The following is a 14,048-nucleotide window of genomic DNA, read 5'->3' on the forward strand; positions in this document are numbered from 1 at the left end:
TTCAGATATCGGTGAAGAGCAAATTTTCAACTATCTAACCCTCCAATTTAAATGCTAATTTCTAGATATATTTTTTTTTTTGTCTGTTAACTTTGGAATTAAAAATGGAAAATTACCACATCCTCTTCTTTGTGTACATTAGTGTACTCTCGTCGTAACTATAAAAATAAAGTTAAAGAAAATCACATTTTTATGAAAATTTTCATATAACCTTATCGGAACTAAGGTACGTACCTGAAGGAGAAGTTTTCTTTTTTTCAGAAGGAGAGGAGGAAGATATTTGTGTTTGGATGTAGAGTTGGATACAATTTGAGAAGGAATTTTTTATTGAAGGTACTTTATAAAATCATAGAGGTTACCAATATGAGAAGAAATGAAAATAACCAAAGAGGCCTCTCAAAGCTCGTTTTTACTATTTCCTATTGATCTAATTTGTCTAGAAGTCTTTGAAATTTTATTGAAAGAGAGGGAATTCTTATAAATGGCTATCATTTATGTAAAAATTACTAAAAATGATGTACCACAGGGAAGCATCATAGGGCCTTTATTTTTTATTTTAGTACTTTGAAGACAATCCTTTCTTTTATTGGCAGGCACCAAATAACAATCTTTTTAAAATAAAGCTGTTATAAATAATGTAGCTTAATTTTTTTACAGACGATTTAAAAAGTACCTAAGACCAGAGCAGTAATTTCTTAAGAAATTGTAAACTACTCATTTAGTGCAAAGTCAAATTTCTCAATCAAATTGAATATGATTTAAGTTAAATTTTGAGCAATCGATAAAAAGGCTCTCCAATTTAATATTTAAAAAAATTAAAATTCGTTTCAATGAATCAAAAAACAAATTTCGTTCCAATTTTATGTTCGTGACAAACAACAAACTCAACTTGAAAAGAAACAAGAAAACAGAAAATGAAAAAACTCTATCTCAACACAATTTCCAATTTTTCGGTCACTGTGTTTGTGTAAAGTAACTTCCACTTAAAACGTCCCAAACCTTAAAAAAAAAAGAAAAAACTGAAAAAAATAATATTCGCTGCACACAAACGTTAACACTCTGATAAAAAGAAAAAAAAAAAACTTTTGACTCTAGGGGAAGTGGATGTGGTTCAGTTTATTTGTAATTTCCTGTTTGTGTCCTTTATGGTGTGATTGCATGTATGTGCAGTACAATCTTCTCCCTTCTGTTTTTCTGTAAATTCAAATTGAACATGCTCCTTTTACCACCCATTCCACCCACCATCACCATCATCATCCTCAGGACTATACTATACCCACTGTCAATATTAAGTTACATGCTTTAGTGAATTTTCCTACTCGAAAAACGCCACCGCCGCACAGTGGTGCCATTCTTCGTTTTTGCCGACAAAATTCATTTACACGGCCATTTCTGTACGAAAAGTCATGAAATTTGGTACACTGAATGATTTTAGTATGGAGAATACGAAAAGGCTGCCAACTTTTTTTTATTCAAAATGGCGGCTCCAAAATGGCGGAAAGAATGAGCGTTAAAATAGAATTTTCATTTTCAAACAGTATATAAGCTAGAAATTGGGCTAAATTCATGTCAAAAAGTTGTTAGATTTAAGACTTAGGACTCATAGATTAATATTCATTACAAAAAAATCAAAAAATTTGAAAACAAAGTCCAGAAAATGCCAATTTAGTAAAACACATTTTAAGACCTCTAATTACGCTATTTCATGGATTTTTTTTTAATTTATCACAATTTTGAGATCTCTTCTATTTATGTTTCATAAGAAAATTGAAAATATTGGGGTTATATGGTTGCCAACTATGTTTTTAAGTAAATATAAGAAAACATGATATAATGAAAAGTTTCAATGTTCAATAAAACTGAGAATTTAATTTTTCCGTAAACCAAAATATACTTTTCTAATAGATTTTAGCGTTTTAAATTCAAATCCGGAGTCAAAAAAAATCTATGACGTCACGTTTTTGAGATATAAGCAGATCAAAATTAATTTATATCTTCGAAACTTGACGTCATAGATTTTTTTTGACTCCGGATTTGAATTTAAAACGCTAAAATCTATTAGAAAAGTATATTTTGGTTTACGGACAAATTAAATTCTCAGTTTTATTGAACATTGAAACTTTTCATTATATCATGTTTTCTTATATTTACTTAAAAACATAGTTGGCAACCATATAACCCCAATATTTTCAATTTTCTTATGAAACATAAATAGAAGAGATCTCAAAATTGTGATAAATTAAAAAAAAAATCCATGAAATAGCGTAATTAGAGGTCTTAAAATGTGTTTTACTAAATTCGCATTTTCTGGACTTTGTTTTCAAATTTTTTGATTTTTTGTAATGAATATTAATCTATGAGTCCTAAATCTTAAATCTAACAACTTTTTGACATGAATTTAGCCCAATTTCTAGCTTATATACTGTTTGAAAATGAAAATTCTATTTTAACGCTCATTCTTTCCGCCATTTTGGAGCCGCCATTTTGAATAAAAAAAAGTTGGCAGCCTTTTCGTATTCTCCATACTAAAATCATTCAGTGTACCAAATTTCATGACTTTTCGTCCAGAAATGGCCGTGCAAATGAATTTTGTCGGCAAAAACGAAGAATGGCACCACTGTGCGCCGCCGCTATATGGCTCAACAGAAAACCTTACTTACTATACCAAAAGTGGTGGTGCACTATAAAAAAAACTTCAAAATGAAAAGAAAAAAAAAAAACTATTAAATAGTCAAAGGAGTACAAAATACACCCAGTACACTGAACAACGCACAGAGGCTTCACAGCATCGCACACACATATGAATTCCATTCCAACATCACATCAGGTCCAGAGGGATCAGGAATCATGCAGAAAATAAAAAAAAAAATAAAAAAAAATTAACAAGAGAAGACCAAAGTCTGGAATTTTGCCCAGGATGTATTCATGCGTTGATTACGCAACGTATGTTGCATCTTGCATATTACACTCTCAACAATTTCCACCAAGTCAGTGTAAATTTAACTCTCTTCCATAAGTGGACTACATGATAGAACACAAAAGTTACAAAAATAAGAGCGTTACAATAAGCAGTTGTTTATTTTTTGTGTTGCCCAGGAAAAGAAATCCAATAAAGTTGCATTTTAATTGGGTGATTTTTATTACAATATTATATTGCTAGACGGAAGAGAAACAGCTCAAAAAGGGAAATTTAAAACGTAATTGAAAGTTGTTAGGAAAATAATTTTTTTATAAATGGCGCCCAATGTGGGGTTCTAGATTATGAAATTGTAAGTTATATGATTCTACGACTTGAAAAGGGAATTAAATGGTAATTAAAAACATGGAGGCTTAAAATATTATAAACCAACTTCAGAACATTAAAATGGCGCCCAATGTGAGTCCTTTATATATATTTTCATTCAAACTATGTAACTGTTTACTTTTTTTCAAATTTGAATAGTAAATTTAGTTAAATTTAAATGAAATTGTTGTTACTGCAGATTTGAAACATTTTAAACTGGCGCCCAATGTTGGGTTGAAACGCAAAGTTACATAACGTTACGAAATCGAAAGTTCAATGGAAACAAAATCATGACGCTTGTGGTTTTTCACTGAATTGAAAACTTAAAAATGGCGCCCAATGTGAGCAGTGGCGTATCCAGAAAAAAATTTGGAGGGGGCTAGAAAATTTTTCAAACATTTTTTAGAGGGGTACGAAAAATTTTTCTCTCTATTTTATTCACCTTTGATCGAGAGTGAAGCGCTGTGCTGCGATACTGAAAGTGGTATAGTAGCATTTAACTGCTCTCGACGTCGACAGCTTCGTACTGCTGTCTCCTGTTTTTAAAGTTCTTGTTCCGCAATTCGACCGAAAGTGAATTGAAATCACTTTTAGATTTCACGTGAAATAAAATATCATATTCTTCATTTGGATCAATTTCAAAAACTTCGAAATTGCTTCGAACTGTCATAGCTGAAGGATCATCCTTTTTAATTTTGTTTCTGAAGTTAAATTATTACTGCTGGATGCAATTTTATCGGCAATTTTAATGAAAAAAAAAGAAGAATTCAAGAGAAAAAATAAGGAGACACAAATAAGTTATGATAATATTTTGTCTAAAAATTATAGATTCATTAAAAAAGGCACCAAATTTACAAACAGAAATAATGTGAATTGAATTCGATCAGAAAATCTAAATGAGTGAAAAATGCAGAAAGTGAAAGCCTAGAAACTAATTTTCCATTAAATTATTTTAGATGTTTAATTCGAAATATATATTTTTTCGTAATATGTTGCTTTTATAATCCGAATTCGAAGTCCAAACTGGCATTTGCTGAAAGAAACCATTAGTTACATATGTTGACCACTAAGATTTTGAGATATCAAATATTTCTATTTCCAATAGCTTTGAGAAGTATATAATTTTTGAAAAAAGTGTTTATCGAGATTGCATAAGAACTTTTGCAAAATTACACGGTGATGATATTCGACGTACGTATTATATTAAAAAGTGATCTGAAGAATTTCGAATTGGACTTAAATCCGAAAAAAACCACCCAACCCCCAGCTACAGCTAAGGCTCTTACTCAAACAAACACAAATAGCCGTTTCAGAACTTGGAGGGGGCTCGAGCATGTGAGCTGCCTCTAAATCTATAAGATTTACGAACAAGTTTCAGTGAAGCATATACATTACAATGAAATTATGTAAAAAATAACATGATCTGGAAGGCTTGGGGGGGGCTTGAGCCCCCTGAGCCCCCCCCTCAATACGCCACTGAATGTGAGTGTTACAATTTTTCAATTTAAATTCTGAAACAATTCAACTCTTATTCAACATGATTTGTAAATTTAATTGTACTCAAAAGAAATTGCTGCTGATAAAAATTTTGTTCATAATTTCTTAATTTTCTAAATTTTAAAATTCTATTTCATTTTTGAAGAACAAATTGTATGGAACTAAATACTTTCTGTTCGCTGTGCAAAATAATATTCAGAACAGAAGAAAGTTTAAGAAATTTAATTTATAGAAAGTAATTTAAAAAAAAAATTATCTTAAATGACAAAATTATTAAAAATGGTGTACCACAGGGGATCATGATAGGGACTTTACTTTTTATTTCAGTACTTTGAAGACAATCGCTTCTTTTATTGGAAGGCACCAAATAACAATATTTTGTTAATGAATTTGTTTTAACGAAGGTAGCTTATTTTTTTCTACAGAACAGAAACTGCACTTACGAAGTACGAATAAGGACTCACATTGGGCGCCATTCACTTTTTTTGTTTTTTTCTTTTGAGAACATTCTAAACCAGTTTGTTTGAATAAATGCATCCCATAGTCTTAGATCTTATTCATAGCTACCCAAAAACAAACTTAATTATGAAAAGTTTATTGATTTAATATTCACAACCTCTTCATTTCAAACAACTAATAAAACCTTTTGGATCATGTTAGTTGTGTACTAATATTAATTTTTATTTATAAATCTTACATTGTTGGTACCATAAATATTGTGTAGTTTCTCTCTAGCCATCAATTTGGTCCATCTCCAATTCGAATTACTGATATTACATTTGAGTAAATAAACACAGTGAAATATTTCTGAAAGCACTTAACTAAATCAAAGTGTGGACTGTAGAAGAAGCCTTCAAATTATAGATAGCTGCTAGTATACCTTTTTATATTCACAAACAAGCATCAAGAGAAAACTGTTTTGTGTGATGTAGTCTATAGTGTATAGAGTACAAACTAAAATGGCCATGGCCGACATCTTCTTCGCTTAGATAGATGGGATAGAGAATAGAAGATGAATAGATGGCTCTTCTGTACAAACAAAATAGTCTTTTGTGTGTATACCTACGCATCAAACGAGTAGAAATTCGTCCTTATTACCAAGAAATTGCCTTGTGTTTTTCCTTACCATCAACACGATGACGACCATGATGGTCGTCCATTCTCTTCTCGCAGAGTGCTAAAACTGATTTCCACCTACATTTTCACAATTCTACCAGGAATAACCTCGTCGAGAAGGGGTGAAATCCCTTAGAACTTCGATTTATTACGACGTTTTTTTTGGTGTTGTACCTAATAAAAGTCGAGGTAGCACGTATCCTATAGGACCTATGTCTTCTTTCCTTTTGGTTTGTCTTGGTAAATGGCAATGTCCAATCCCAGTCCAGGAGTATTTCAGTCAAAGCCATTACTCATTTTAAGTACCAAAGATCACTCAATATACTTTGTAGGTGCGGTTAAGTGCGTAATATTTTGAAAGCTGCTGCTAGTTCAGTAGTGTTGGTAGCCATTTGGTTCTTTGAACTGCCCTCATTTTCTGACATAGGTAAGTACTCTTAGCTTGTCGAAGTCGAAGGACGACGACTGACGACGTCAATGACGACGACGACAGATGGATGGAGGCTCTTCTAGAGATCTCTCTGTGATAAATGTAATTATACCTTTTTCACTGAAGCCAGCAATGAAAATTATCATCTTTGTGTATTTTGCCGTTACTCTCGACAGCCATTTTATTTAACGGAACTGGGTCATAAAAAAAGTTTGCTTTTCACTCTCGCGAGATAAATAGTTTCATACAACAAACTTGTATTTTTATAGAATTAATATAGGAGTCTTATACAATATATGCATGTGTATGTGTTTGTATAGTGTATGGCATCATATCCATAACAATAATGGCAAATATACCCTCTCTATGCTATATAGCTTAACTGCAAATGAATGTATGGGCTTGGGTAAACCGAGATTAGGGTTATGTTTTCTTATTTCGATTTATATTATAGTGCAGACAGAGACGATGAGGATATGTGGAGGTAAAGGTGTATAATAGTAATTGTTGAAGGTGGTGTAATGGATATTAAATGACGTACCTAACCTACTTCCATAAACTACCTTATAACAACAAAAAGCAACAAAAACAACAAAATAAGTAAAAGGAAAAACGGCTGCTCTGACTACGACTCTGATACAACGTAGACGTAATAACACGCCACGTAATGCTTTGCTTAATTAATTTTCTGATAGAATAATTAGCTTACAGGAAGAGATGCAGGATGACAGGATGAGACTTTTTCCACATGATATGGCAGATTGTTGTAAATACAAACGAAATATAATTTCTTCGTGTGTTTTTTTTTTTTTTTCTTCTATGTTTGCCTTTCAATGAGTTAAAGGATAATAAGTTTGGGAATTTTTGGAAAAAAAAACAGAAGAAATTTATATGAAATGAGCCACAAGTGGAGATGGTGTTAAAGGGTGTAAATTTGAGAAAAACCATATAAACTAAAGTTTATAATTTTTTTAAATACTATATTGAAATTATTAAGGAATTTTGGTGATTTTCTGGGTCAGAGAATGATTTTTGCAATATTTAGGACATTTCCGTCTCAGTACCTACTAAGATTTATTAGATCAGTACCAAAGTATAATGTTAACAAAGAATACAACTTTCGCTCTTCTAAAAATTAAATTAAGCATTTTGCAAACCAAATTCAACTTTTTGCAAATCAAATTCACCTACTGAAAATCAAATTTAAGTAAAAATTCTTTGGTCTCCATAGAAAAAAATGAAGAACATCAGTTCTTATATTTAAAATTTGAAGGTGAAGAAGGTGAATTTGATTTGCAAAAAGGTTAATTCAGTTTGCAAAGGCAAGAATTTAATTTTCAAAATGATGAATTGAATTTGATTGAGGGTGAACAACATAAAAAATAACTTAAACAAAATTTGAACTAAGGTTAATAACAGAAGGTGAATTTGATTTGCAAAAAGGTGAATTTGATTTGCGAAAAGGTGAATTCAGTTTGCAAAGGCAAGAATTTAATTTTCAAAATGATGAATTGAATTTGATTAAGGGTGAACAATATAAAAAATAACTTAAACAAAATTTGAACTAAAGTTAATAACAGAAGGTGAATTTGATTTGCAAAAAGGTTTATTTGATTTGCAAAAAGGTGAATTCAGTTTGCAAAGGAAAGAATTTAATTTTTTTCAAAATGGTGAATTGAATTTGATTAAGGCCGAACGATATACAAAATTGTTGTAGCAACCTACAAAAAAAAAATTGAACAAAACGTGGTCCAAATAGGTAATAGGGAAATTAAAAAAAAAAAAACCAAGGCTTTCAGACTGAGACCCTAGAATTGGATAGATTTCTCTTTTAAGAAAGAAATTTCTGCAACGATACAACTACATCCAGAACCTTGAATGAAATCTATGCCGAAGAAACTTTGGTTTCTAGCAAGAAATCTATTAAGGCACTAGACCACTCTAGGAGCTTTAAAAAAGTTTTTTCTATGACCTAATTCTTAAGAAAATTGTGTAGCAAAACAAACTATTTTGATCGGTCAGTACGTAATCGTTGAAGTATCCGCAATTTATACATTTTCATACTGATTGAGGACGGTCTGAACTATTGTCTAGTAGAAAGTCTGTAGTAAGTGGGAGATCTTAAAGACGAAATTAGAAATCCTGTAGGCACTAAAAACCGTTACAACATTATACAGTACAAATTATTAAATGTAATATTAACGGAACATAATGTAACGTAACATAAAATAACGTAACGTAACGTCATGTGACGTAAGGTAACGTAACGTAATGGAAATTTTGATAATACTGAGCCTGACTTGTTTCGAGTTTAGGTTGCATTAAGCCTACAACATTATTGCTAAAGCGTCTATGATTTTCAAGCATCACAGATTGCTCCACTGAATAGTTTACGTAGCTTTTAAGTTAACAATGAATGGATTTTTCAAATGAAAATTGAGTAACCACCAAGTTTCTAAAAATTAATTTTTCAACCCAAAAATATATATCCCCAACATTGTTCTTATCTTAAAGTAATCCTTGTGTCAATAATAGAATCAACTTCATTCAGAATGAGACACTTCTTGCCTACGTGCGTGTTTGAAAGTTATGTTTTTTTTTCTTATATTCCTCTGCTTTTGACCTTTACAACATTTTCTATATCTATTAATTTATCATTTCACCAAATTATGCTGTCAAAATACAACTTAACTATAAGCTGCCGAATTGAGAAATCAATAAAAACGCACAAAATACAGCAAAAAAAAAATAAAACAAACCAAAACTGTTTAAGAACTAAATATCAAACAAGCACGCAGTTATTTTTTTTTTTTTGTTCTGGGAAAGCGCGCGCGAACAACGTTTAGCTTGATTGTGTTGGCAATTTGAATTTCATTAGTGAAAGTTATATTTTTATTATTTGATCTATGAGAAGCAATCAAACGAAATAACAATTGATTCAACACGCAAGAGACTTGTCGACAAAAAAAAAATAAGGTTAAAATAGAATTTGTATTGTTAATAGAAAAGGAAAATAGCAAAGTAGAAAAAAAGTATAGCTCTGTACACTTCCTGAACGCCTACTTAATTACAAGTATTATTGAATTCTTTTCTGTTATTAACCAGAAAATATGGGACAATCAAGCGAAATATTTGCTGTAGATTTGAATAGAAGATTATTTTATGGAAATGTTTATTTCATATTTCTACTTTTCTACATGATAACGACCCATAAGTTTCAAAACGGACCACAATTTGTTCCACTCCTAAAATTTTGTTAAAATGTGAGAATTGTTCTGATAAGAAAAAAATTCATAGTTCCATTAAAGCTGTACTCAGTCGCCAAGTAGCTGGTAATTCTCTTAGTTCTTCCCAACTACATCATTTTTAATAGTTTATTTCGCTGTAAAAATGAGTTTGATTCATTTTTGAATATTAATAAGATAACTCCTTTGAAATCATTCCTTCATTTTTGATCTAACAAGATTATGTTCAGTCGCCACCCGCACGCATTTATTAAGTGCTTTTTAATCAGCATGTCACGTTCCATAAGAACGCAAGTGAACCCTCTCAATGTAAAAAAATGCGACCTATTGGTAATAGATATTTAAAACCAACCTCGTGCCGCATTGACCTTAACCTTCAAATCATTTTTCACTGATGAATGTAACACTTGTCTCGAGTAAATTAATCCTTTTTTCAACGCGTGCCCAGCCGCCATGCCAGTTTTAACTAATTTCTTTTTAAAAACATCTTTCCTTTTCGTTTGATGTTTTTTTTTCAGAACGATTTATTAAATTTTGAAGGCCATTTAAAAGCTGTATCCTGATGATGGTCGTAGAAAGGATATTTTCATTTAAAAAGTCCTCCTTTCGAGTGTGAAAATGGGTTAAATTTTGCGCTCTTTTATTTAACGCTTCCTATCCATCATAAAAAAGGATATTGCTTAATCAGTCCAAGAGATACATTAAACTAGGTACAAAAAAAAAAAAAAGATGGACAAAATGGAAATGGGGATAGAAGAAGTGAAGAATAATAAAAGAAACATCACAGCTCTCTTCAAGTTCACTTTTTCACTTTAATTCTTCCCAAACTCCGGTATGGCATAATACCACTGCTAAGGATATTAAATAAGAATAAAAAAAAAAAATCCAAACAAAAAGAAAAGACAGGACGAAAATTGCAATAAAATCAGGATCACAAGCTGACACCAAGAACTTCGAAGTGAAAAGGATATTTCTTCTTATTCTTTTCAAATATAATGGAGATGGAAGGATATTTTTGTTGAAAATATTTTTTTTTTTTTTCATCTTTCTTCTAAGAGATTTTCATATTAAAGGTTTATTTCATCATATCCCATACATCCGGGGTTAGGGCAGTCCCAACATCTGTTGTTGAGTTAGGACACGACTTAGAGAGAAGCAGCTTTTGCTGTCTGTTCTCAATATTCTCAAAAAAAAAAAATAAAGCAGGTCCTTCGACCTAAATAGACATAGAACACAAAATGAACTTTAATTTTTTTTTTTTTTGTTCGTCTAAGAAATAGAAGTATGAAAAAGATGAAGAAACTAGATTCAAAGAAAGAAAAAAAAAGAGGATACAAAATATCCTTTTGGGAGCAAATTAAAAACAAATAATAAAGACTGTATGGTATGTGCAGTTATTTAATATTTTCTTCTTTTAAAAAGACGTTTTTCTTTTTTTTGTGTAATTTTAAAGCCTCCTTTGAGTCGATAGATTCATTGAAGAGTATCGAATTTCTTATATTGTCCTGATTTTCTTTTTATTGAAAAAAGAAAAACATTCCACAATTTGAATGTTGGTTTTATTATTACACACACTTGACCTTGAGTCTGGTTAATAATGTTTATCGAGAAAGAATATAAAATACCAATCTGTATGAAAAAATTCCAAGAATTCGATTTTGGTTTCACAAATTTCGCTTTGGGTTCTTTTTAAAAGGACCTAAGACGTCCAAAGGATTAGAGAAGATGAAATACCACAATTTGGTTTTCTTTAAGGATTCAATTGTTTGGGTTTTTCCTTGTGGGTTGCGTTCGATCGATATTTTAAGAAGAATTCATATATTAAAGTTGAAGTTGTTGAAAAAATATAGCTATTTCATGACTTTTGTATGTTACTTACGCCATATTTAATTTAAGATGAAGGCATATAGCTTGTAACAAGAAAATCGCTTCGAACAATACTTCATTTGTTAAATGACGAAGAGAAGTTTAGAAGTTATGATGACACAGATCAGTTGTTGATTGCCCAAGCTAGCAGTGCAAGTTTAAATCAGGAGGTTCCTGAAGTATGTGACGTTACAAGCGTAACAACATCCAGGTCTTGGTTAAAATAGGTTTCTATTAAACTGACAGCCAGTTTGGGTCAAAAACTTTTTCCGCCAAGAGTGGAAAAGGAGAATAATCATCAAGTCTCTTAAAAAGGGGGTCCTGATAAAGATCCAGGTCCAAAATAGGACAAAAGACCTTATCTTGTATTGAAGGTAGATTTTCAGACAGATTTGAAGTTCAAAATGAACTCGCGCAGGGCTGCCTACTGTCACTAATTTTGTTTTTAATTGTAATAAGCAATGTACTGTGCGCAATCTTGACGAAAAACAAGGGAATTCGATGGAGTCTTGAGGTCTCAAACCAAGCAAATTTGAAAATAGTCAAAAATCCTATTAAAAAAGTCTCAAAATCAAACAATTTTTCTTTAATATCTTCTAATGCTTTCACATTTTGAGTACGTACAATTTAGGACCTTCAAGAAGTGATTGATTTATGTAGAGTTTTTTTTTATACTGAGCATTGAATGGAGGAGTTTTGAATTACTGAAACTTGGGGTACCAAAAAATAATTTGGGGTCTCAAAACTAAAACAAATTGAAAATTATCAGTAAAAACTTTGTGTTTTTGGATTTACTAACAATTATTTTCAATTTGTCTTAGTCAAAGTCTCAAAATCAAACATCTTTGAATCTTTAATTTGATTCTGGTTCTGAAAATTTAAAGTTGAAAATTTAAGCGTTCAATTTAGAATCTTAAACCAAGTCAATGATTTATATAAATAACTTTTTCATACTAACCATTTAATGAAGGATTTTCATCCTTTTCGTTTCCTTGTTTTGAAATATTTAAACCTGGGTGTCAAAATCTTTGATTAATGAAAAAAAAACCTTTTGGGGTCCGAATGGAAAACAAATTAAAATTAACCAATAAAACTAAAGACACAAAGATAAAGTCTCAAAATCAAACATCTTCACATATTTATTGTGTCTGTTGTTTGAAAAATTTAAGTACTAAATTTGTAGGACCTTAAGCCAAACGAACAATTAAAGAAAGTTTTATTTCCTGCCTATTAATATTAAAGGAACATTTTTCGCTTATTATTCCTTATTATTATCTAAGAGAAATTAGAAGTCTACCTATCAGGGGATCTCAAAGCTTTTTTATAAAAAAAAAAAAACATTTGGGGTCCTAGTAATAAATTTAAAAAATCAACTCCATTTTTGCTAAAAAAAACACCAAAAACATTTGTATAATTTTTGATGGAGTTAGATCCTAAGACATACATTTGATTTCAGGTAAGACACTCTTCTATTTCTAAAAGACGGCCAAGTAGACCAGTGCCAATCCGGTTTTCAGAGGTAAAAAGTTGAACAAATTATTAGCAGCATAAGGGTAGTGGGAAAATTTAGGATAAATGGTATATGAAAGGGGAAAAATAAATTGCCCACAAAATAATTGGGGGAAAGGGGGTGGGTGGGCGAAAAAGTGGGGTGGGTGTCAAAAATCATGGTTTTTTACGATTTCTGTCAAAACTAGACGTCCTATCGAAAAAAGTCAAATGCAGTTGTAGGTAGTATAAATGTCTACAACTTTTACTCAAACAAATTTTTTTCTATAACCTCAAAAATATTGGAAAAAATGCAAAAATACGATTTTTTGATTTTTTATTTTTATCTTTTACAAAAATGGTTGGATTTTAACAAAACTTGGTTAAAAACTACTTTGTTATGTTTTCTATCTATTAAACATTTTTTTTTAACAAAAAGTGAATTTTTGGATTTTTGACGAATTTTATTTTAAAAAATAGCCTATTTTTCAATCAAAAAAGTTACCGAAAAAATTTTTGATGTTTGAAAAGTTTGAAATGAAATTATTTAGATTAAAACCTATTATTTAAGATTGTGTGGAAAAACTATACTTTTGTTTTAGAAAATATTGAGAAAAATTGAAAAAAAACAAAAAAACGATTTTTAAGATCGATTTTCCGTAAATGACAGTAATATTGGCGAGAAATAATTTTCCATAGAAACTAAATTATACTTTTCTAATGGCCTTTGACCTTCTTAATTTGAATCTAGCATTAGAATAGCTCTAACGTGAAAAGTTTTTGAGATATTGAATTTTGAAGGTCCAAAACACAATTTTTGTGATGTTTTGCATTTTAATATCTCAAAAACGTGATGTGATAGAATTTTTCTGACTTCGGATTCGAGCTCAGCGCACAAAAAACCATTAGAAAAATATACTTTGATTTCTATAAAAAAAACTTTTTGACTAGTGAATTCGAACATGGAAGAAAAAATCGAATGCCTTGTTCAAATTCACTAGTCAAAAAGTTTTTTTTTATAGAAATCAAAGTATATTTTTCTAATGGTTTTTTGTGCGCCGAGCTCGAATCACAACACAAAAATTGTGTTTTGGACCTTCAAAATTCAATATCTCAAAAACTT

Source organism: Episyrphus balteatus, chromosome 4 (assembly GCF_945859705.1).
Source record: "Episyrphus balteatus chromosome 4, idEpiBalt1.1, whole genome shotgun sequence".
Taxonomy (NCBI): domain Eukaryota; kingdom Metazoa; phylum Arthropoda; class Insecta; order Diptera; family Syrphidae; genus Episyrphus; species Episyrphus balteatus.